We start from the raw sequence: 25,257 nt of genomic DNA, 5'->3' as shown, positions 1-25,257 counted from the left end.
AAAACACCAAAACCAACTTTGGCCACTGTTCTTTTTATACTTCATAAAAGTTGAGAGAAAAGAAGAAAGGGAGCATTTCTTTTCATTTTCTGGAAACACTGGGGAAGAGATACAGGACAGGAAAGAAAGAAGGAAATGGTCAGGGCAAGGGAAAAAGCTTTGTGTGAGGATGTGAAGAAGGCAAGCTGGTGCCCTCACCAGTCTTTTATATAGCAGGGCATCCTCTTACTGGCCAGAGTAATTTTTATAGAGTAATAACTCGACTGTATGTCCTGCCTCCTGACCTGGATGAAAAGAGAGGGGTTGTAAAAAAAAAAAGACTGAGGAAGAAGAAGGGGGGAGGGAGCAGAGGAGTATTGCCTAGATTGCTCCCTCCATCACAGTACCTGGTTTACAGATGCACACTTGTATTCCTCCGTTAATTTATCTCACACAGATGTCTCTGGCTGCTCTTCCCTCTACTGCTGAAGCAGTAATTAAGTATGTTTTGGGGGAGACTGTTAGCCGTGAACATTTTGGGGGCCAGCGGAGTGAGGACACGCGTGTTGCTGGCAGGGCCTGGTGCAGCTGCGTGCAGGGCTGGTTGGGCTGGGGCTAGGGCTGGGGCTGGAGCTGGAGCGAAGCTGCTCTCGGCCCAGCCGCTGCGCTCTGCCGCTGCCGCGTTAGTTAATAAGGAGGCAAGCGAGGAGAGCTGGAAAGGGAGAAGCCAGCGTCTTGGGGAAACTCAGCAACAGTAGCACGCAGCCGGCTCCCCTATATTTCTTGTCCGTCACAGGCAAAGGCACAGAGCTGCTCCAGGGCCGCTCCCCTGCGCGCTGGGGCCCAACGCCGAGCGCTTCCATGGCGGTGATGGGAGGCTGCGTCGCCTGCGGTGCCGTGCGAGGGTGCCCACGCGTGCCCCCCCGCCGCCGAGCCCCCCGCCCAGTGCCCCGCTGCTCGGGCTGGGGCACGCCCGCCCAGCGAGGGACCCCTCCGAACGCGCTCGCTTCCTTCCCACCTGGGGCAGTAACTTTGTTACGGGAAGCCGCCGGAGGCCCGGATGGAGGGACAGCCAGCGGGGCAGAGGCCACGAAACAAAAACAACCCGTAGGTGGGACCGCCGGTACCTGCCCTGCGCCCCGCGGCGGCATGTGCGAGCCGTGAGCCGCAGGCCAGGAGGCGCCGAGGCGCCGCTCGGCACGGCCGGGGGGCACCGCAACCGCAGCCCCAGTGCGGGGCGCGGAGACACCCCGAGCGCGAGTGGCAGCGAGGGAACCCCCGTGCGCGCCCCCCCCCCCCCCGCAGCTGCAACGGTCGGAGCGCTGCCGAATTGTTATAAATTGAGACCACAATCACCGCACAAACACTGAGCTGGGGCGGCAGCAGGGGTACCCCTCGGTGCCTGCCCGCCAGCGGTGCGGGAGGGGCGCCCCACGCAGGGAACCGGGCCGGGCTGACAGCCCCGCGCAGACGGCGAGCTGGGCGGTGGGGCTCCCCCCTTACGTGTGGGTGCACAGCTCCCCCCCCCTCCCCCGCCGAGAAGTAACGCCAGCGCACACACCGCGGAGCCTGGCGCCGGACCGGGGCCGCCGCCGGGGCACGGCACACACACCCCCCGAGCAAACCCCGTCCCCGCTCCGCGCTCCGCCCGGCGCTGGGGGCGAGCGGCGCCGCACCGGCGGGGCCGGCGGGGCAGAGGGCGGCGGCGCCGCCGCGGCCGGAGGGCAACAGGCTGGCGGGCGGCGCCGGGCGGCAACTTCGCGCAGCGCCGGCAAGTTGCGCTGCCGCGCAAGACGCGCCCGCCTCCGCACCTCGCCCGCGCAGCCGGCTGCGTGCCCGCGCCTCGGTGTGAGTATGTGTGTGCCCGCCTGAGTGCGTGCGTGCGAGCGCGTGTGCGAGCGGCACCTGCCGAGGCCGGGCGGCCGCCGCGGCGCGGTGCGGGTGCGGAGCGCAGGGCGGCGGCGGCGGGAGCCGGGCGGCTGCGGCGGGCTCGGGGCGCGCTGGGTCCGGGCTGGGTCCGCGCCCGCGCCCGGCGCCGCCGCTGCGCCCTCCCGGCTGCGAGTCCGCCCGGCTCCGGATCACGTGGCGGTTGCCGGAGGCAGAGACTAGAGAGGAGAGAAAAAAAAAAGCGCCTCATTCCTTCTTCCACCGCCATACTGTATTTTATAGTAACTCTCATTTTTATTCCTCCCTTTTACTCCCGCTCGGTGAGTACCTTTCCGCTGACATTCTTGTCCTCCTTTTTTTGTCCTGTTTTTTTCCTTCCTTTTGGTTTTTTTTTTTTTGTTTTTTTTTCTTCTTTTTTTTTTCTTCCTCTTTGATTATTGTTTAAATGGATTTGATCTCTTGCTGATGACAAGTTTTTTTTCCTAGCATGCGATGGTTACTAAACTGTGAGCAAAAGGTGCTGCTGGGGCCGGGAGTCACTGGGAATGAAAAATGATAATATTAATAATACGGACTTGCCAGTCCAGCAACAACTGATATACATTTAGTAGCTATATATCTATATATGCAACTGGTTTTGTTGTGGCACGGAAAAGCAATGTGAAATATGATGCTTATTTTTCAAAGATAAGAGAAAAGGCATGTTTCTAACTCTTTTTGCAGAGGATTTTCTCTGGTGGTGCTTTATTTTTTATTTTTGGGTGTTTTTTAAGGGTTTTTTTTTCATAAAGAGATGGGAATTGTAAATTCATTTTACAGCAGTGTTTACACAGAGTTTGTAATCTTGCAATTCTGGTGGAAGCCACAGAGCAAGATGTTAATTTTATTATTTTTGTTATTGTTTCTTTTTTTTTTTTTTTGACACTCAGTGCAATCATCAGGGTTTGGTTTTTTTCTTTTTCTTCTTTTTCAGTTTTTGATGCCTGTTTATAATGTGAAACTTTTCTTGCAGCGTGTTATGGTTATCATTTTTAAATACTTTTTTTCCTCCCTAAAGATAACAAAGCAAAACAGAAAGCTAAAGAGATGATCCTTACTTTTGCAAATTTTGCACCTTGACTTTTTTATGCTTTTGCCAGCAGTATTTTATGATGGTTATTATTATCATGATGATGATGATAGATATATACATATATACAAATAAATACATTTTCAAATGATGGCAGTGGAAGGTTTTCCTGGAGAATGAAGTGCGGTTTGGTTTCCTTGTCAACGGAAGATGAAGTGAACAACTGAACATCTCCCCAGTGCAGGTACTTCATCTCCTTGTAGGCGTTTCCACGCTGTGTAAATTACATTGTGAGAGATTTTTTTTTTTTTTGGTAAGAAATTTCTTTCCACCCCTAACTAAAGGTTTCTGTGTAATACACATGAGGACTGAACTAAATATCTCTGCCTTGTGATTGCTTGGATGTGTGCAAAATGTTGCACTAATTGAGCCTAGGTCGGTTTAAGCTGAAGAGAGGTTTTTTATGTGCTGTGCTGTATAGGGGAAAGGCAGCTGGGGAAAAAAAAAAATTAATCAGAACCCCCGCGCTTCCCCCTGCCTTCCCATTTAAAAAGAAAAAAAAGAAAAAAAAACCTCAAACCGAAACTGGATGAAACCTTGAGATCCTCCTTATGAGTACAAATACTTGTAAGACTTTAGACAAAAGCAGGACTCCTGGCCCTGTATTGTGGTGACTGGTGTGTTTGTGTGTGTCTGTTTAAAAATTATCCATTAGAAAATATCTATGAGAGAAACAGCAAAGGAGGCTCCCTCGGAGAGCTGGCTCACTGCCACGCCAGGCATATTTCGTAGCCCTAAGGGCAGCAAAACCCTTATATCCAACTTCTGCTCCTCATATTAAAAAGGCGTAAACAAGGCAGCAGGTTGCCTCTTATGAATTTAATTCATTGGGATGGAGATTAATCAGAAGCAGATATTTGCCTGGAGGTGTTTCGTTTTGTGTTGATGGTTATTAATGCCACTGGCTGACAGGGAATGGGAAACACTTACTTTCCGTGACGGTCACTGAGAGTTCAGGATTGGAGAGGAAACTGTTACTTCTCATGGAGAGCACTTAAATGCTTAACAGAGGCTGCCCCTGGTATGGAGACAGGATATTGGTTCTCTAAAATACAATTTGGAAAGATTTTTTCAGATGACAGTTTTTGGGTGGGTTTTTTTCGTGTTGCGCACCGCCCTCCCCCACCCCCCCACCCCCCCCCCCCCGATAAGACATACAGTGCAATGTTATGCTCAAGTTGAAGTGCTTAATGCTGGGATCTGCAGTGTTCTCTGTTGCTTACTTTGTTGTGATGGGATTGCTTAATGTATTTTATATAAACAGCTTTTAGGGATCTATGACTAAGGGTATGCTGTGTATTCAGATGTGAAAACTAAAGTTACAGGGGATATATTTATTTTCTTACTGGCATATAAGCAAATACAATTCATAAGTCTACAAATGCATTTAGAAGTTTGAGGCTTCTAACACTTATATTTACATTCTTGTAACTTATCATCTTCCTTTAAAGTAGAAATGTGTTTAAGTCTTCAGCTTTCTCTTGTGCAATTAGTCATGTTGAAAAATACCTAAATTCATTTGTCTTTGTAGAAACATATCTATTATATATTTACAGTGGCCTTTTCCAGCTTAAATGTAATAAAAATATTTAGCACATATGTCAAAGCAGAAGCCGTGCATAAATGATGGAATACATTTGGAAGTATATCAGGGTCAATAATCCATGTGTCTAAAAAAATGGTCTAGATATTTGCATGATAGATTATGATGACTTCTCTGAAATAGTTAAGATCTGTTGGGTCAATATTCCACGTTTTAAGAAGGCTCAGCCTGCTTATTTTTTCATGATTTGGTTTGAAAGCAAGCCATTAAAATACCAGAGTGAATGAAACTTTATCCTCCACCACCATTTTTCTTTCCATCCCTCCTTATTTTTAATTTAAAGTTTTTCTTTACATTATGTGGAACTGCCAGTAAGCAAAATATTTTTGATATTGCTAAAGTACTGAAAGAAAGTTACTAGGCTAGCAGTTTCCAGAATGGTATTCCTTTCGTCCTTTCTTTAATATTGCAGGTGTGTTGTATGAGTAATTTTGTACAGATAGTTGCTGACTAAAGATCTAATTCCTGCTCATTTAGTTCTGTCTTGGAGTCTGAGAAAGAAAGTTTTAGGAATGCACTATTTTCAGCACCCAGATTTCATCTACAAAGCGCCTGTTGTCTGAGTAGCATGGTAATTAATATACACACATTTCATTTGCAGCAGTCTGAAGTTATATGATTTCATATGTATCAAACAGCATAGGGACTTTAAAATAGGAATAAAGGAGCTAATTTTGAAAGAGGATACCTCTGCCTCCTGCAGAATGTGGGCACAGTAGGATTTGGGTTGGTGGAATCCAGCTTAGTGTTTCCATAGTTATGCTATGACTAACACTGTTGAAAGCATGTTTGGAAAGCCATAGTTAGTGTAAAAGACAATTGTCCTTTTGTACCTTTGCGATAAATACAAATTTTGCCTAAGAATTGCAGCATTGTTTCTACAAGTGATGATATAATTCTATTTCTTGTATTTAGTATGAGATGCTATACTTATTAGCAAATAAAAACGAACAGGTGAACAGAAGTTACTAACTGAGTAGTGCCTAGAACGCTGTTGCATAAAGACACTGTAGTGGCCTGAACAGAAGCGTATCTGCTCACATGTTTCTACACAGGAGATAGGACTATGGAGGCCTGTGGAATGATCAGCTCCATTTTGCTTTGGTGCTAGGCTGGTCGTCTTGTTTTGTTCAGATTCGGAAAGCTCCAGTTTACATTTAGCTGGGACGTCACTCCCATTGCACCTCTTCAAAGGCTGGGGCACAGCCTCACTCTTTGGCTGTTGGAAACCTCATCCCTGTCCTATATTTATTCTCAGAGAGTTTACGTTCCTTTATTTTTGTGCCAGTGCAGTTCCTAATCAGTAAGATTCCTTCACCATGTCTCTGCTCCTCTTCAGAGTATATTTCTAGACAGCAATCACAGCCCCCTTTCACTTACGTTTGCTGGGGAGAGGTTCCCTATGGTGCAGCCAGTGCTGGGAAGGGATGTTGGGACTGGCTGTGACCAAAGTCATACTGCAGCAGAAGCAGGGCAGCTGCATTCGAATCTTCTTCCACCCACTGTTCTGCTTTCAGCTGCGAACATGGCGGTCCTGCTTCTGGCTCTTACATCAGCCTGAATGTTTCCACCTGGAGCTGCACTGGTGGACATGCCTTCTTCTGGTGAAACAGGCTTTGTGCCCTGCAGACCTTCCCTTCACTCCCCCTAAGTGATCTGAATTTCTCTGACTAGAACGTAACAGCAAAGGACTCCCAGGAATTTCTCCTGCTACAACTGATTTTTAAACTCCCAAGAATCTTCTACTTATTGTTTTAGTATTTGTATTCATACCGGCCGGGGGAACCTGAATGAGCTTGAGCCAATGCTGTATCAGGGGCTGTCTTCTATCAGGAATAAACATGAAAGTTGGCTGAAATGCTTTATAAAATATCTTTTCTGTATTAGTTTCTTCCCAGGTTGCTTATATCTTAGCTTTCTAGTCTTCTAAAGCATTATTCTAAAAGCAGTTTATTTCTCTTTTACAGTGTAATTTTTCCTACTGTCTTCATTCCCTGCATTGTGGGTTTAAAGAGATAAAAACATTAAAAAGCTTAATAGTGTTTAAAGTGTAGGATTGTAAAGACTGATAGGTCTGCTCTTCGATTAACGTTTTTAATTTCCCTTGGTCTTCTTAGAGGATGCGGTGCTCTGTCAAATTCTGGAGCTGAATCCTTTATGTTTTAACTACTTACAGAATTTCTGATCAGAAGGCTAAAGGTGACTATTTCCTGATGAAAAATTATGTAATTTGTGACACCATCTACATAGTTATCCAGTTTGCAGCATCCTTAAACTTGGATGCAGACTGACAGAAGAAAACAAAATGCTACTTTTAAATGAAGTGAAGATTACAGTGTAACGTTTTCACCTTTGTTAAGGTACCAATATTAATTTATGATCTTTGAACAGTTACCAGAGTAACATGGCTTGAAGATTATTGTTTTGCACATCACACATTAGAATAATTTGTACCATTTTTTTTTTATCTTTGCTCTTTCCTATTTCAAAATGACGCTGTAATCTCTATAATGTGCTTAATCCTTCAAAAGCATTTATACCATGATTTTGGAAGTATTTTATGAGAAAGTTTATTTTTGGCACAAGTAAATGTGATTTTCTATCTCAATGCATCATCTGCCACCAATTAAAACAAACAATCAAGTAGACCTTCAAATTACTAAGTAAATCTGAGGTTACTTACTATGAATACAATTAATTTGTTTTTATCATTGTGATATTCTGGGATAAAAAGATAGGTAGACGAATAGATGGAGTCATATAGATAGATATTTTTACAGATGTTTTTAGTGTGATAGAGAATTAACAGAAATCATACATTAATTAACTTTCTTTTTGGGTTTAACCAACAGAATTGTTTAAGAATGAACAGTTTAACTTTCTCTGTGTAGTAAATTTATATACACCAATATTATCTACTGCCACTTGACAAAAGCTACAGATGAATTGCCTCTGTGGTACTCCTCCATGTGCCTCCCCAGCATCCAGCCCAGGCTCCCTGGGTGTCAGCTAGCCTGCCAGGATGTCAGGGCTCAACCATTCTGCAACTGCATTTCAGTTTCAGGAAGAATTTCTTGCTCTGGTGTAGCTCCTTCATGGTTATGTAGTAAACAATAATTTCTACTTTGACTTGGCTGGTAGAGGTTTGAAGAAGCAGAGGTGGATTTCATATGAGTGATGACCAACAGTGGGTGTGAACATGGTGGAGTATGAATGATGCTCATCAGGCTCTTTATTTTTCCTTTGCACATGCATGAGTCTGTCTCCTAAAATACCCAAATCTCTGGTTAAATTTGGTTTACATCAGTGGCCCTTCCCAGGTGGCCTTCTGATAGCAGCGATTATTGCCTTTACTGACATGCAGTCTCTGAGCAACCAAGTCAGTGTGGAGCTCTGAAAACAGCTGAGACTTTGCACAGGCAATTCTGTGGTCCTCTGAGAACTGCTTACAATCCCTTGGACAGCCGTAGCTTATAAAACGCAGTACAGACCATTATTATTACTTAAAGAACAAAAAAACCCACAAAACCAAAAACATAAAGGATCTAATGATAATTATTGGACCTTGGTAGTTATTACATGACTTGGTGAAAGTCAGGTCCCAGTCTTCCAACTGTGCCCCATACCAACAGCCGCCTTTATTTCAGCCTGCTCAGTCATATTGGTTGCTTTTGTCAAGATTCTCCCTTGAGTCAGGCATGTGCTTTGTGTTGTGCAGGGTCAACAAAAAGGGGCTATCTTGCACAAATCAAATATTAATGGGATTCTTCACCTGACTGAAGCAAGGCTGGATTTTTTCTTTGGAAAAAATATTGCACCAGCACAGTTCATTCAGTAAAAAGTTGGCCCCATTTTTGCTGAGATTTTTGCGTAGAAGCTAAACAGCATCTATGTCAAATAGGTACAAGACACATCTTATTAAATAGTGGTAACTTTATGATTCAGGACAAGCACTGTGCATGTATACCTTGCACGCAGTATCTTTAGGCTGACCTAAGAACTGGAGTTTGAGCAGCAAAGAATTATATTTGCACCATATTGACAATGCTGGTCCTTCTTTCTGTTTGGTTGTGTTGTAATGGAGTTCAGAAATACTAAAATGTTTGCACTATCCGAGGCATCCTCTTTATTAGAACAAGATGAATGAATAAAATGCATGAATGTAACAAAGACAGTTTTGTGCATTTTTGCACACCAAGCTTGCAGTCAAGGGTTGCTAACAGCTCTTCTTCTTGTTAGAGGGAGTTATAGTAACTCACTGGCTTTTACACTGTGCTTTTAGTAATTGTAGCGTCATGCTTCTGAGCTTGATCCATAATGCAGAGTTACTTTTTATAAAAGAAAGGGAATTCTACCTAGTTACAAGATATTGCCATAAGATTCTTTACCCAATAAACATTTTAAAACGTGCTGTGCGAACAGTCATGCAGTGTCTGAAACAGACACCCTGAAGGCATAATTTAAACAACATTTCCTGTTTGGGTACCTGTAAAAGGATTAATTATACTGTGTTCTAAGTAACAAAAATATCAGTGCTACTATCGCATTTCTTGTCTTGTATTTGCTACTGATTTCAAAGGGTAAAACCCAACACTTGAGATTTTGCACAGTAGGTCAGTTTTCTAATGTAGTCTCTACTGTATAAATTCACATCCACTCTTTATTTCAAATTGCAGAAGGGGGAGGATAAAATTATGTTTTCTTCCTGCATATACAACTTTCAGTTAAATGGGAGTTCTGTAAATGGGACAACTGCAAGATTGGCTCTGAAGGGGTTAGCGTGCTTCTGTTAGATGGCTGTGCACTTGTAAGTTGTAGACAATTAATGTAAATTATGCACAATGACAAAATAAACTACCTTTGAATGTTGACATTATGTTGCTTTTACTTTAGGGGGATAGTTCATCATGAGATTCATGCTGTTTTTATTGTTTATTATTTTATGAGAAAAGTATACTGTGTTACCATTCATCAGCATGTACCCTGCTCTGTTGAGTGATGTTGAAACAGAAAGGTGCAGAATTGAACCCTGGTCCTATTAAAATCAGTAATACATATGCTGGACAAAATTTTATGTCAAAACATTTTTTTTCCTGTAGATTTTTGATAAAGTGATTCACACAAAAGGCTCAATTCATCTCACTTAACCTTGCTGTTTAAAAAATAGGTTTTCACAGCTAAGCTAGTCATCATTTTAGCCATCTAAAAGTTAGTCATTGAAGTCTAACGCAGTCGCTCAAGGCTTCGTAGTCAATGGAGATATATAGACACTTCCAGAGAATTACAGATTACATCGCAAGAGAGGCATCTATGGATAGCTGAGATGAACAACCTTCCTAAAACGCTTCTCTCTTCACTGATGAGACACAACCTAGATGGGGCGTTCAAACTAGATTCCTAACTTTTTAATGGAGGGAGTTAGAGGAGATGAGTCTCATGGCCACTACCCACCCCCCCCACCCCCCAGTCTGTTGAAATAGTATTTTCTTAAGTAAATATTTGGTTGAAAACATTATTTGACCTAGAATCTTCATGGCTATAAGTTTTTTACTTTAACTTTTTTTCAACTTCTGCAGTAATTTTTTGACAGAAATGCAAGTTTCCTTCTAAACACTTTGAATCAGTTCTCGACTATAAGAAAATTCCCAAAGATTTCTGTTGGGGCAAGATTACACACCTTTTTCCATTGTTTCACCCAGTTTTCTGACTGTTCATGATGTGGTCCCTACAACCTGATCCTTCAATGAGTTCTCCACACAGAGTCAAATTCTAAAATGCAGGGACTTGAACTGTTTGGTACAGTCATGGACCTCATTTGAGAAACCTCTGAAAATAATCAAAAGTTAAGGATTATGTGAGTGGCAACAGAATCAGCTACTTGCACTTTGCGTATGTAAATTAATGTAGATATATAGTCACAGTGTTAAAAAATCATTAGTAGCTGAAGAAACAGCAGAACACCTGAAGTTGAAAGTTCTAGGTGCCTCTGAAAAAGGCTTTTTGAAACACAAAAAGGCAAAATAATAGTTTGTGAACTGAGGTCGTCCAGGCAACATTGGTTAAGTATTTAACTATTGATGGCATGCCGCTAATATCCTTGCATACATGCTTGTTATAAAAGATACCAGTAAAACCTGTATTTTTGACTATCCAGATAGATTTTATCTTTCCTTGTCTCAGGTAATTTTCTAGAGAAGATTGGAACTTTAGAAGACTGAATGTTAACTTCGGTATAAATCAGCTCTTAGACGAAGTTTATTTCAGTGACTTGTCTTAGATCTGTCCCATGTTGTTGTGAGTAGCAGGATGCAAAAGCACTGGACAATTTGTGCCAGTGCCTGGTATGCTATGATATCCTCTTTTCCACAAATTATGAATTCTGTTGTGTCTTTCAATATGTTTGGTATTTCTGTAAGATTTTGTACAGGTACCAAAATATTTGAACATAGTGTACATGTTTCCACCATAGGTTTTGTCTTATTCTCAGAGCAGCATTATCTGAGTGCCTGTGCAAATGTTTTTAAGCTGCTCACATAGGCCATGATTTTCCACTGAGAGCATAGTATGAAACTGAACAAAAGCTGAATCCAAATTAGAAATGAACCATTTGGTATAATGGGAATAAGCACAAAACTCAGCGTAGTAAGAGTTAATTGCCCAAATACCATAGTGTTACCACCATGGAAAAGTAAGATGCAACCAACTGTGGGGTCTAACAGCCACATTATAATCATTTGTACAGATTTGGAAAACTTACAGACTTGTCAGAATTGAGAAGAGTCGTAAAAAGTTGGAGTTCTCAGCACTTTGAAATATCTGTTTCAAAGCAGCACGGTAATATGCTCTGGAGACTATAAACTGTTAGCTGCAGCTACTGCGTCATGTTACACACTTCACCATCTCTTGGTCTTCATCCTTGTTCCTGGCAGTGTATCTGTATTTCTGCCTCAGGTTTTTGTACTGTCCCTCACAAATACCTTGTCGGAGCAATATTCACGTAAAACAGATTTACAAGGATAAAAGACTTCATGAAGTTTTTGCTTCTTTCCCCTGTTTCATTTATGCACCATAACATTCCCTTCTTCACTCGTGTCTTGGCTCAGAGTTAGGAACACAGTGTTGTCAAAGAGATATAAAGGCCTCATAAACATAGGTCGTCAGGACATACCTGAGCACAACTGAATTTCCTCAGGAGAGTAGGGCATATAAGCCAAACTGTGTTGTCGCTGCGTCTAACTTTGCCAGCTGCTGTGGGTGAGCAGGTGGTCCAGGGAACCTGAACGGGGAATACGTGTTCAGGGACATGCGAGAGAAGACATTAGAAGAAAAATAATTACAGTTTAGTTTAAGGAAATAAGCTATTTCAAGAAGGCTACATTTTATTTATTTATTTATTTAATGTACAAATTAACATCCTATATAGTGTGACATTTAATTTCAGGAATTTTAAAATGGGTTCAGAAATTCTTGATTCTTGATCACAAATATTAATGAATGTTCTAAATATTGATCATGATCAGACTAAGACTGGCTTCTTTTCACTTTCAGATCTTTTAAGATCAAAATCAGCACTGCCATAGAGACGCATGTCATGCTGGTCTGCAGTGACAAAGAAAGAAAAGTGTATTTTAAAATGTTGGGGGTGTTCTTTTGAATTTCTGGATCCTTTTTATCTTTTATTTGTAATTTGTTTTATTTCAGACTTGCTGGACCTTCCCTCCTGCTCTGGACCTCTCCCCTGGCGTCGGCACAGCTCAGAAGGATGAAAGAAAAGGAAACAATAGGAAAGGGATGGAAGAGGGGAGAGGAGTAGAAAGGGAAGGAGGAGGGACAGCATAGAAATGGAGAAAAGCAAATCCCCAGCGGTTCAGTTAAGGCTCTGGACGATGAGGGTGTTTGCAGTCCCTGCTCCTCCTCACCTCCCCCTCAGGCTCAGGCCCCTCTCCCTCTCCACCACCTTAGCTTTCATCAGCACTACAGATATTTCACTACTTATTTCCATTTTTTATTAAAGAACAAAACCAGAACAGTTAAAGTCTTGCAAACAACAAAATATAGCCCTCTTCTCATAAATAATAACATGGCACTGTTCATGTAACTGGTTCTTGAAGTAGGGTTATTTTCCTCCTAGTAAAGTATATTTATTGCTTTAACTATGAAAGTATGGAATGGTTTCATACTTCATGAGTGAGATGAAAAAAAAGGTTAGTTCGCTCATTCTTTTTATACTCAAGGTGAGCCCTTTAAATCAGCATGCACACGACTCTCTGTTTCAGTTTTATTCATCTAAAACCAAAGCAGATTTTATACTGGTCTTTATTTACTTATTTTTCATCTTCCCTTCTTCCAAAGCTTTACTTCCAGGGGTCCTTTACTCCTCATAATCTTAGTAAGAGTATAAATTAAAAACTATTCCTAATTCTTTAGTTAGTTTGAAATTTGCAGTGTATTATTCAGCTTGTAGGCCAAATACTCCTACCAGAGTGAAAAATGCAGCCTGTTTTTTGTTGTGCAGTCTGACTGTCAGACAAGAAATAGGGACCCTGCCAGCCCAGCATTTGGCTTGGTCTTGGTGTCTGGCCTTCTTTTCCCAGCTGGAATAGTGGCCACTGTGGAGGTGGAGGAGTGCTTGGATTAGAGGGACTCTTTGGCCAAACCTCCTTTCGATCCTTATTACGTACTTGCTTCTCCACAGCCTTTCCCAGCAGGAACCCCTTCCACCTGGCAAGGTTGTTTTGGGAGTGTTAATAGGAAGGGTAGATCCAGTAACTGGTCTTTCTAAGAAGGTATTTCCTAAATCTAGAGCTTAAATTGGTCCTGTGGCTCCCCTATACCAATATATAATTTTCTGCTGATACAGAAAAGCCAAAGGAGGGTAGCCACTAATCCAATGCAAAACAAGGCCCCATTGCAAATTTGTAGACTTAATTCTTTAAATGGCAAATACTAAGATTTCCCAATTGCTTATTACATACTGTAATCAATTATGGTAATTAAGTGAGAAAAGGTGTTAGATTTCAACAGATTCCAGATGGAACAGGTATTCATTACAGATGCTGGTGGAACAGGTCCAGAGCAGAACAATCAGGTCCAAAAGACTGAAATAAAATTTATATCCTAAAAAGACTTTTTACAAAAATACTGTAGAAAAAATTGTTAGGTATTATACATATCTAAATACAGTAGGTCAAATGCAAACATGTTATTAAATAAAAATACAGTACATAAAACTGCAAGAAAACAATGACTTCTTTCAGGGATTTTATGTTTAAGGATATGTTAAATTTTATTAACGTTTAGGAGAACTCAATTTTACATTTTCTTAAAAGATGCACTGTAAACTGATGCAACTGACTGTTGCCTCATTACTTGACTAGAAACTTCAAATTTCAGCTGGTTTTTAGGTCCACCTGATGTATTGTTCTTACACTTTATTTAGATTTTGATTATATGTGCCCAGCTTAATTGAGTCACGTGCTTGAATAGTAGGTTTCTGATCTCAGCAGGGTACTCGGAGCCCCCTGAACTTTGTACTTTGAGTCTCTGGGCAGTCCCTATAAAAAGCGGGCATCTTGAAGGAGCCCTATGGACAACTCAGTGGGGTACCCAGGTTCCATGGAGAACCATGCTGAGAGCTGTGGCTGTCCCACAGGATGAACAGGAGCTCCTGCGTGTACTAGGGCACGCTTGGCAGAGAGCATGTCCATCCCCTTACTGGAACCAGGGAACTGCGTTTGGCATATCCCTTCCCTGGAGTCTGTTGAAGGGCCAGTTTTCATGGAAGAGTTCCCTGGGCCTTATGGTCTGAGGTGGAGCTTATTTTTTTCTAAGGCAGGTAGCACTGGTGCAGGCAATTTGCATATCTCTTCGAGATTCAGACTATGTTTTCCAGCCTTATATGTTATTTAAGGTCAGCTAAGGGAAGCCTATCTTAACTTTGGGTGACTTTAGCTGACAATACAACAAAAGTTATGCACTTTGAAACTCACTCTCAGCTGCTGTTGAAATGCAATGCAGTGCATCTCATGCTTCAGAATTTGGAGTCATTTGGCAAGGGGAGACATGTGACTTTCTTGCTCTTGTAAGTAGATATTTTGAAGCCACTGGTGTTGGAGAGGTCAGTAAGACTGTCCACACAACTAAGATGAAGAAGGAGCTGTTGAAATGGATCTGAAGTAAATATTTTTCAAATCAGGGTGGAGTGATGATCACTTCCTTGGACTGACTCAGATCCATTGCCTTTTCTCAGTCCTACCATTCTATTGCCTTTGCCACAAATATTTTAACTTTGTAGTTTGCTTTGCAACTTTTATCTTCTCTTTCAGAGTGTGACAAAATAATTTCATATAGCAATTCCTATTTCACTTCAAAATGTAACTACAATATAATCCATAATCATCAATTTGTTTTATAACCAGCTGTTCACTATTATGTTTTACAGCCTTGCAGTGGATCAGTAAAATGTCTTTATAGAAGTGGAGTAATAGAGTTGGCACCTTTGAAGCTAGGAGCTTCCTAATGAAAACTTTGAAAGCTTTGGTCCTTTTCTGAAAGGGTAGTGCTCTTTACAAATGTTTATTATCTGCCTCTTTCAAATTAAATACATTGTGACCTCTGGAATGTGATATAAAATATGTCTCATGCTATTGGGTGCTACATGTAACACGTAAGTTTTGAAATAAATTACGTTAGTCTTCTGGTATTAGACTTCATCTGTGAAATTCAAAGCAAGATTTCCAAATTATGATACTTGCCTTTTAACTTCTGCTCACACAGAGCAACAAGAGTACGTACTTTCGAAAGTCAAGAGAATTTTTACCATCTCTGGTAAATAGAGTTAGAGACCTGACCTCAGCATCTTTATGGAAGGTTTACTGTGTGTATAGTGTAGATTACTGTATATGATGGCAATCTCAATTTGGCCTAGAAAACAGAATTGTGGAAACAAGGCTGAATGAAGGCTGCCATGATCATTAGTAAGATAATTCATATATGAAAGATATTTTAAGTAAATATGTCAAGGGCAAGGCATACCAGGTACACTTTGAACATAAAATGCATACCTTTCTATGTGTAACTTGTGGGAAGACAGAGCCCACAGGGAAACTGGGAGCCAGGTACTGCTCACTTGCAGTTTTGCAGCACTTTAGACGTGAGTCCATTTGGATTGCGCCACAACAGTTTTATCTGAGGGCATAATTTCTTGGTTTGATTTTTATATTAAAGGATAAGAAATTGTGCATGATATTTTGTTATAAAAGTCTGTCTTTCCCAGTCTCATGTATTTTGAATAGTACAGAGCATACCATGATATGTAGAAGGTGTACCTACATAACTATATCTGGGGATACTCCCTTGTAATTAAGGCTATTAACAATGTTGCTGTTGATTTCATTGGGAGCAAGATCAGGCTTCTGTTTTCAGTACAGTAGGCTCTGTTTCTTATATAAATGTGGAACAGGGTATTAACTCAAAAGAACAAATGGTTTGGTACCTGTTGAATCAGAGGTTCTGAGGATGGCATAATAAAAATCTGATTTAATATAAAAAATACAATGTTGTTTTTCCTAGTCAATGAGTTGGTGTATACTTTTTTTGGTATATTAAAAGAGAAAAAGAGCTGATATATCGGGTCAAACTCAAGATCCAGCTAGTGCATTATTCTGTTTCTGCTGGTAGTAAATAATAGGAAAAAAATTGTATTCTGAAAAATGGCTACTTTCTACTAGTAGGATACATAGAATATCAGAATAATAATGAAAGAATAAACTATACTGCCTATAGTTTATCAATATTAATAAATTGATATAGAAATTGATACCTTGTACAATTAAATACATATCAGGACAGGTCACACTATCTTAGCAAATGAAGTAAATATAATGCCTGTTAATGATCTTATCAATTAACAGCAACTTCATATTCTGTAGAAAAACAAAGTCTTAATATATCCTGTAGATAAATATTTATTTGCAGTCTATCTGCAAGATGATGAACTAGGAATACTTTATTAGATCAGTATGGCAGCTCAGATCAAACTCCTAAAGTAATTTCAGATGATAGGAGTTTTTAATTTCCTAAATTCTGGCATTTCCTAACTTTGTATTCCTTGACTTTGCTGACCTACTTAACTTTTTTCAATATAGTGGTTTTTGAATGTGTATGTGTACAATCTATATTTACTATATTGAGGGAGATTACACGTCTAGACACATATATTTGAAGTTTCATTATGAAATATGTGTCAAAGCATAAAAATACAGTTATTTATGAAAATCGTTTCGGAGCATTGCCTTGTAGCTTCTTATTGAAGCTATAAATTTGGAAGTTTCCTGTATTTTCTATTTGCACCATTGTATGAGGAAGTAAACCAGTAAGATTGTAAAGTAGAAGCATGCTTTAATGGACAGAGCAGACCACTCAAGCTTGGTCATATCTGTATCCCAGCAGAAACTCTGGGAGGAAGTCCTCTGTTTTTTGTGAGCTTCAGCTTCCCATATATGTTTACCTATTTACATTTAGAACAGTAACATGTCTTTAAGGACTTACTTTATTAGTCAAATGCATCTAAGAATTTTAAAGCCTTTACGCTTTACAAATGCTTATCATTTGAGTAATGATAACATAAGAAAACTTGATTGATTTGTGTTGCCAAAGTGCCTAAGAACCCAGGCATGAAACAAGACTAGCAGCTTATGGAAAAAATGAAGGGTGAGCTCCAACCTCAAAACCACATGATTTATATGCAGCTTGCAACGCACCATGAGTGCTCAGGATTCTGCACTGGAGTATGTATTCAATAACAGCAATTATTTTTTCTGAAAATAACGGACATAGTGTAAATATTTAAATTCTTTTCATTGTGAAAACATCTAAAGTATTTGCATGCATTGCCTCTATGAACTATGAACTCATTCAGTCACAATGTCTCACCAGCAGTATGTTGAAAACAATCAGTGAAAATATCTTTATCAATTGAAAAATATTCTTTCTTACTGTTAGCAATTTTTCTCTGGTTATATATTTTGCATATAAGCTTGCTGTTATACTTGACATATAGTATCATTGTTCTTGTATCCTTTTTATAAGTCCCCAGATAGTTCTTTCCCTTGGAGACTTTTTTTGTTACTATCTTTCTCAACACCTTTTCACAAAGCTCAACCTAAAAAAAAAAAAAAAAAAAAAAAAAGGATGGAGGCAAAACTGGGTCTTTATTAATAGAATAATAACAGCATATTTCAGAGCAGGTGGAACAGAGAGAGAGAGATCAAAGCCAAGTTAACAAATAGGGAAATTATCACAGTGAAATCTCCAGAAAAATCTTACAGCCATTTTGTAGGCAAAATTTTAAAAAGACATACACTTAATTTTTATTTTTAAATGAGCTGACTTTCATGGAAATAGTTATGTTCCAACAGTTAAAGAACATCTATGACAAGCTGCTGAAGTTCTCTCATATACCATGGTGTGTGTGTGTGTATATATATATATGACATCCTATATCTTACATGATCTTATCTTGTGTGATATATGGTGTAAGATAAGATATAAATTTCTGTTTATTTACAGCACAGACTGTCAATTTGTTTTTTTCAGGAACAGTGTATTAGACAAAAACTGAATCATTATAAAGGAGGATAGTTGTTTTCAGAAGGAAGACTAAAAGAAATAATTTTCTTTCAGTGAAACCAAATGTTAGTTGATATGAATTCATGGAAAGATACTGCATGAGCGAATAGTCTGGCTTAAATACATAGTTTCATTTGCATTTTTGGTCTCTATCTAGCTGATGCAAAGCATATAAGGTCTGTGGTGGAGCAGGGAGTGATGTGGCCTTTGGCTTTGCTTAGGATTCCCTTTGGTTGTGCAGGTAAGGACTTCTCTCCTGCCAGCCACCAAAGATGTACATCTTTTAAGGTTTCATATTGTAAGTTTATGCTTCATATGATCACATAATTCAGTATGGTCAAATCCTACAACTCACCAGTTTGTCTAGAAATAATATCTAGATATTTTGTGGGCAAAAATTACTGTGCAGTTGAATCGCAAGTGTTGTGTCTTGGGGGCAAATTCCCTTCATAATACCTTATTCTGCAATACTATATTGAAAATTGCTGCAGTACCAGATAAGATAAAACGTGAATTCTTGTAAGTCAGTATTGATGATTTCTGTAGTCAGATTCTCAATCCAACTACTAAAGTCAGACTTAACTAACTAGTCTTTTTTTGAGATTCTAGATTCAACTGGCTGCTATACAAGGACATAAACAATTGCCACTCTTTGGCTTCCAAAATTTTATGTCGGGCATAGCCAAAATATTACAACATTTAGGGTGCAGTTTAGAATGAAATCTTGTTTCAAAATAAATTAAGCCAGCATTCTGTAATTATTTTTCCATAAAGACTTGGAGGAATGCTGCCTTCATCTGACTTTTGATTAATGTAAAACACTTGTCCTTTGCCAAATCCCAACACAAGGAATTTTCCCCATCTTACTATAAAAACTGTTTATAAGTTAGAGTATTTTGGATTGTGGTGATATTGTGTATATAGTACATAAAAAAGGGTTATAATCCAAACCTGCAAAAACATGTTAAAAAATGCTTAAGTATTTGGAGTTACATAGTTCTTTCTAGTTTTAGACAATATTCTTAATCAAATCAATTAATTTTATGAAATCATGTTTATTCATGAAAATGAACAATGGGAAGTTTTCTTGTACACAGCAGAAGGCAGGCAATGAGAAAGAACTTTGTCATTTAGTTTCTAGGCTCCTTTTAGGTGATGTTTTTCCCCAAAATGTTTTTCTCGGCCTTCTTTTCTGAGGACAGACACATCTGCAGTGCAGGCACATGTGCAGGCCCTCTTCCCACTGCAGTTTCAGTGTCTTTAAGATCTTGTAGTGTTTACATGACTTTCAGAAGACTCTGGGTATGGTTTAACCTAGTGCTAGGTTAGTGTGGCCTCAAACCCACAGCTCAAACTTCTCTTTCCAGTTCAGTCCTCTGTAAAATTTCCCATCTAAACAAGTGATCTCTAAACCCCTTGCAGAGAATCAGTGTTTTGGGCAGTGGGCGCAGTTTTTCCAGTGGGAAGTTCCAACATAAAGATAATTTCCTTGTCCATATAACCAGAATGAAGGGCGTTTGCTGGAAAACAAGGCTGGTCCAGAAACACGTGTTTCTTTTACTAAACGTATATTAATCTAGTGGGGACTTCCCTACTAGTCTCTTTCCTATGAACATTAGGGCTGAAGGTGATACTGATGGCAGTTTGAAAATAGACATTGGTATTTATCCATTTTCTTTCGTATTTGTTTAAAAGCACAGAAATAAAAAATCATTGGAGCATAGATATGGGATATTTTATTTTCTTTACAGAAAGCTGAAAATATTAAAGTAATTCCTCATCAATACATCCTCATCAACCAGTGCCCCATATTCCTGGTTGGAGCATTCATTACCTGACTCTTGTGACTGAAAACCATAGAATCATAGAATATCTGGAGTTGGAAGGCACTCAAGGATCATCGAGTCCAACTCCTGACCCCACTTAGGGCAACCTAAAAGTTAAACTATATAAAAAGCATTGTCCAAACACTTCTTGAACACTGACAGGCTTGGGGCCACGACCACTTTCCAGAGGAGCTTGTTCCAGTGCTTGACCACCCTCTCAGTGAAGAACTTTTTCCTAATCAGTCATAGGAACATAGAATACCAGGTTGGAAGGGAACTCAAGGATCATCTGGTCCAACCTTTCTTGGCAAAAGCATGGTCTTGACAAGATGGCCCAGCACCCTGTCCAGTGGAATCTTAAAAGTGTTCAATGTTGGAGAGATTATTCCGATGGCTGATCTCATTGTGAAAAATTTTCCTCTTGTGTCCAACTGGAATCTCCCCAGGAGTAACTTGTACCCATTATCTCTCATCTTTTCTATGTGACTCATTGTAAAAAGGGATTCTCTATCTCCTTTGGAGCCACCCTTTAAATACTGGAACATAGTGATAAGGTGTCCCCTAAGCCTACTTTTCTGAAGGCCGAACAAACCCATATCTCTCAGCCTTTTCTCATATGGCAGGTTTCCCATTTCTTTCATAGAATCACAGAATCACGAAATGGTTTGGGTTGGAAGGGACCTTAAAGGTCATCTAGTTCCACCCCCCTGCCTTGGGCAGGGACACCTTCCACCAGACCAGGTTGCTCAAAGCCCCATCCAGCCTGGCCTGGAACACTTCCAGGGATGGGACATCCATAACTCCTCTGGACAATCTGTTCCAGTGTCTCACCATTCTCACAGTAAATAATTTCTTCCTAATAGCTAATCTAAATCTGCCCCCTTTCAGTTTAAAACCATTCCCCCTCGTCCTACCCCTACATGCCCTTGTAAAAAGTCCTTCTCCAGCTTTCTTGTAGGCCTCCTTTAGGTACTGGAAGGACACTATAAGGTCTCCCCAGAGCCTTCTCTTCTCCAGGCTGAACAACCCCAACTCTCTCAGTCTGTTGATGCACATTTTTCTGTTTGTGTACATTGTCCATTTATTATGGTTGATTTCTTCTACAAGCATCCACTACAGTTAACCTTTGAACTAAACAAAATAGTCCAGTTAATTTCACTGATGGGCTTCAACTTTTCACCACCAAGGAAAGCATAGTCACATTTACAGGACACATTGAGGAGCCTTCCCTCCTGCAGATACAGAGAATAGTGTAAGAATAAAACCATGTAGAAACTGCAAAGGTATTGGACAGTGAAAGGAGCATAGTGTCTAATGGAAGGATGCGTATGCACAACAGAAATAATTAGTACCTGGACCTTCACCATGATTCCCCTCCACTCACCTCCTTTCCTCTCTTTAGATTTCAGTTTCACGTGGAAGTCTTCTTCTAACAATTGCATATCCCTCTACAGAGCTGAAATCTTTTCAACAATCCTGCAAAATCAAGTACAAATGATCCCATAAGCAAACAGTAACAGGCAAGAAGGTTACCAAAGCTGATAGTATTTGGAAGTTAAGCTGAAATTTTAAAAATACTTTGACCTGGACATTTTTAGACACAGTGACCAATATTTGCAGGTGTTATAAATTGGTAGGATATCTTCATTAAATCAATGGAGAATTGATTGCCTGGTTCTATGCTCACAACTTGTTCATACCAAATGCAATGGAATTTACTTCCTTTTAGTGATAAATTGTGGAAAACAGGATGATTACTTCTATACTGGGAAGATCATTTCAGTCTTATTACAGGATGACTAATGGAGCTTTAAAAATGTTGAGGTAATGCATGTGTGTGCCATAGGTGGAGGACAGGGGAAAATACGATGCACATGAAGCCTGAGCACAGAAACAATGAACTTGGAAACTATCTTTTCAGTGAAAGCTATATAGCTGTAGAGCTTCTCCTTTGCGTTTTGAGAGGATTTAGAAGAATGTGTTATTCATAGTGAAAGAATAGTTAGAAAGTCAGTTGTTTCTGAGAAGAGGAGACTCAGGGGGAACTTACTGCTCTCTGTAACTGCCTGAAAGGAGGTTGTGGGCAGGTGGGGGTAGGTCTCTTCCAGGTAACAAGCGACAGGACAAGAGGAAATGGCCTCAAGTTATGCCAGGAGAGGTTAAAATTGGATATTAGGAAAAATTTATTCTCTGAAAGGGTGGTCAAGCATTGGAACAGGCTGCCCAGGAAGGTGATGGAACCACCATCCCTGGAGGTATTTAAAAAACATGCAGATGTGGTGCTTAGTGGCATGGTTTAGTGATGGATTTGGCAGTTCTGCATTAATGTGATGATCTCAAAGATCTTTTCCAACCTTAATGATTCTGTGATTCTGATGGAGGGTGGTGGGCAAAAGTATACATATTTTTTTTAGCCATTTTATGTTACACACTACTGCAGAAAAATGTCTTGTGCCTTGAATAGTGTATTGATTATAGTCAATCAAACATAGATTAAGGTATGCCCTACTTAGCAAAAACTGCATTGACAAAGAGAGTGTATTAATGAATCATAGAATTTTGCCATGAATTAGGGCCGCTGAGGTCTTAAATGTGAAAGGTAAATGTGCTGTCATTTGATAACCCAATTTTTAGATTGATTTTTATAGATACAATGGAGCATGTTATGGTAAATCTTGAGAAGGGATAAATCACAGAAAGGTTCAAGTCATACAGTCATCAGATGCTCAGCTGTCAAAACATCGTTTTTCTGATTGTTTTGCTTTGGACCCAGAAATGCTGTTTGGTTTGGGAAGCATGCTTTGGAGCCAATATAGCTGAAAGGGGTTAAAGGGTCATGCTATGCAAGACACAATTTTAATTTGAGGCAGAGGGGGAAAGAAGTCCACTTTTTTTCTCTTTTGATAATGATAAAAATATCCATACGTTGAAAAAGTCATTATTTTCTCCTCTGTGTTTTAGAACCAATATTATTTTTTTCCATTGGTATGTTTAATGAGCCGTAGTTAATATATGCTACTTAGCTTAATCTCTCTGAAACTCAGCTTTTCAGTATGAAAGAAAGGGGGCAGGAGGAGAATTAATACATACAAGGGATAAAACCTGGAAATACATTCATGGCACCTGAGCCTCAGCTGTCACCTCATGGGTGGGACAGTGAGTAGATTTGTATTTGCTGTTGACCTTGCAGTGGAAGCATATTGCATAGCCTTTCTGAGCCTTTTTGTTCTTGTTATTCAAATATCAACACCTTAAACTGAAAGAATCTGCCTCTGTGAGTTGATTCAGAAATAAATTGTGTGCCAAATACTGTTGCTTATTGAAAGAAAAAAAAAAATTCAAGCTGCTGAATAATAATGTAAGTGTGGGATTAATGAAACCTATGGGTGACAGAAAAGTGGTATCAACATTCTCTATTGTTCTTTCATTTTTTCATGAAATGGTGCACAAGCAGTCCTTGTCGTATGGCTCTAATGACTGCTGCTTAGTTGCCTCACCAATGAAGAAGCACCTTGCAGAGGAACTTGAGATTTGCATTTGGTACTTTTATCTGTGAGAGTTTCTTTAAACAGTGCCTTTAAAGCCAATTTGCTGTAGTTTTCAATCTAAAATGCCATTCATGTTTCCTAAATACCATTAGTTTTCACTGGGGACAGAGACCGGCTTGTAACTCATTCTACATCTCTTTACTCTGCTGTTGTTGTAATGGGTTTGAACTGTGCCTTTTGTGCCTTGTTTTCTCTCGTCATTGAAATGGGAATAAAATCCTCCATCATCAAAATTATTGTGGATGATTTATGTATTGAGTTATCCATCACTGTAAGATTCAAAAGCAAATATCTTAGCAGCTGTGTTTTTAGCCATTGTCACAAATTTGTCTATAGATATGTCGAAAAGGTAACCCCCGATATTAGTAAACCTACAGTCTATTCTGGATGTTGTGCTCAGCCAAAGGTCACTCAGACCAGTAGAAAATGAAAATATATGGCTGGAAGACATGAAATAACTGTCTTTACCACTCATTGTTTCCTTTTTGGCAAAGCCGTTGTAGCTAGCATCTCTACTTCAGCACTGGTGGACATGTTCTGAAAGAGAGAGAAGTATTTTCATTTGGAATAACACATTAACCAGTTGAGACCTGGGAAAGCTGAGTGGTTTAAATGAATAGGCAGTGGTCTCTGTGAGGGTCATAGTCTCTTACATACAGGTAATAGCTTTTTGTTGTTGTGTTAGAATGTGACACAAGAGAGGCTTTGAAATGAATCAGGTATGTTCTGCTCACGCTGAACCTTTGTCTGAAATTGCCTCTGATCAGCCAAAAAGGAAAGGCTGCCATCCCTCTGAAATGATGGATGGATTTGTCTGGTTAGGAAAAAACACAGTGACAGGCAACCAAAATTTTCCTACATACATATTTAACCAAAAATACTAAACAATATGCTTCATTTTGTCACTGGAAATATTTTGTTATGAGATGATGATTCATCATTGATCTTTGCTCTCTCCCGATGCAACAGCTCTCTTGGGAGGAAAATATAATCTATAACAGTCTTATTTGTTTGACAAGCTAAAAAAAATCAAGAAACAGACTTCAGCTTTTGTTTCAGTGATTTAATGTACATTTTCCAACTTTTTATTCGAAGAAGCTGTTTGTAAATCTGGTCTAGAAAAATGCTGTTTTTATAAGCTTCAGAAGTATGTTCCATTTGGAGTGAATGAATTATTCCTTGCCAACAGACAGCTGTAAATACACAAAACACTCAAGCTTTTTGAGGCTTGGCTCAAGTGCCAGCACAAAATCAATGATAAAAATCAATGCCTTATATGTGCAGTACTTTACTTAATCATTTAAAAAAATTATTTCAGTGAGACATAGAAGGCCAGATCCAGAGCAGATTGTCAGAAATAGTTTAGCTTCTATAGAGTTCTATTGATTTACTCCTGTGCCAGATCTGGCCCGCTGCGGAAACTAAATTTAATATAATGTATTTTTTAATGTATTTATTTATTAGTACTGAACATCATTGCATTTTCCACAACCACAAAACTGATTTATGTTCATGGCAAATTCTTTACATACATAGAATGTGTAGTTGTGTCTGACATACAACAAAATTACACTTGACTTTTATAAACTCAGGATTGAGTTTTCCATTTAATTTTGTGTAAATTATAAAACAAGTTCATTTCTAAAGTTACACCAC

The 25,257-nt window shown here is 39.7% G+C and overlaps 1 protein-coding gene across 5 annotated transcripts in view; it reads left to right on the top strand.

Annotated features, from left to right (window-relative positions):
• The first annotated feature begins 1,613 nt into the window (after nt 1–1,613).
• The window catches only part of RALYL (RALY RNA binding protein like), a 401,158-nt gene continuing 377,514 nt past the window's right edge, over nt 1,614–25,257 (top strand). For 2 of the 5 annotated variants that reach the window (XM_055705678.1, XM_055705677.1), the window contains exons 1-2: nt 2,090–2,186; nt 3,093–3,179. The gene's annotated coding sequence lies outside the window, so the exon portion shown is untranslated. The other 3 variants (XM_055705681.1, XM_055705679.1, XM_055705680.1) reach the window with 3 other exon arrangements.

This window comes from Falco cherrug, chromosome 3, assembly GCF_023634085.1.
Source record: "Falco cherrug isolate bFalChe1 chromosome 3, bFalChe1.pri, whole genome shotgun sequence".
Taxonomy (NCBI): Eukaryota; Metazoa; Chordata; class Aves; order Falconiformes; family Falconidae; genus Falco; species Falco cherrug.
The sequence above is the reverse complement of the archived record's forward strand: the minus strand, read 5'-3'. Positions and strand labels throughout refer to the sequence as shown.